Below are 1,203 nucleotides of genomic sequence, written 5' to 3'. Positions count from 1 at the left end.
TCATGTTCAAGCAAGGTGTTGTTCAGCTTCCAAATGTATGTTTTTTTCTCCTTTATCATCCTATTATTAATTTCTAATTTTGTGGCATTATGGTCTGACAAGATGGTTTGTATTATTTCTACGTTTTTGAACAATACAGGACTCTTTCAGCGCCATTGTACATAGGGTTGATATCAGTCATGGGTGACTTGATGACATAACAACAACAACAACAACATCAGGAATATAAATACTGCACAATTAATAAAATCCAATTAATAAAAGCAGAAGAAATAACAAAATTATCTTAGTGATAAACAATTTATGTAGGAATGGTAGTAATTGCTAAAATTAGCATAAAAGATTGACAAGTAAGATACTTGTTGGGCCCAGTAGAGGACACTTTGATTAGACTAGCAGATATGGCAATGGAGGCTGGGCCTTCATATTGGGAATCACAATAGAGAAGGAACAGTTGCAAATAGATGTTAGTGATTACAACATGGGATTTGAAAAGTATGAATACAGGAAAGTTGGAGATCGTTAGGAAGAGATGGAATACATAAAATGAAAGGGATTGGCATGGGACGTTTTGAATCAGACAGTGAAATGATCTACTATGCTGGAATTTAAAAGGTGAGGAAAAATGGGGTCACATTCATAGTTATCAATTTTTTTTTGTTATTCATTTCTTGAAATACAGTGTTGTCAGTGACTGGATAATAGCCATATGCCTCCAAGGAAGAACTATTAATACCACTGTCATTCAAATATATACACCAAAAATCAGAGACAAAGAGAAGGAAATACATGATTTCTATCAATTTTTGCAGCTATAAATCATTCAAACATACAACCAAGTTGCATTAATAATAATGGGTGACTGGAATGCAAAAGTTGGAAACAGGAAAGAAGGATCAGTAGTCGGGAAACATGGACTTGGCAACAGAAATGAGTCTGCATATAGAATGATAGAATTTTGTACAATCTATGTTATATTCATTGCAAATACGCTTTACAAGAGACACAAATAGTAACTATACATATGGATTTCATCTGATTTTTTATATACACACACATATAGAGGAATCAGATTGATAACATCTGCGGAAAAAATTGTTGGAGAAGCTCATTATCAGCTGTAAAAAACTAGGCCAGCTGCTGATTGTGAAACAGATCTTTCACTACTCACATGCAAGTTCAAGCTGAAGCTAAAGAAAAAAA

This window comes from Elephantulus edwardii, unplaced genomic scaffold, assembly GCF_000299155.1.
Source record: "Elephantulus edwardii isolate Elephantulus edwardi_28Jun2011 unplaced genomic scaffold, EleEdw1.0 scaffold00008, whole genome shotgun sequence".
In the NCBI taxonomy this organism is placed as follows: Eukaryota; Metazoa; Chordata; class Mammalia; order Macroscelidea; family Macroscelididae; genus Elephantulus; species Elephantulus edwardii.
Note: the sequence above shows the minus strand (reverse complement) of the source record.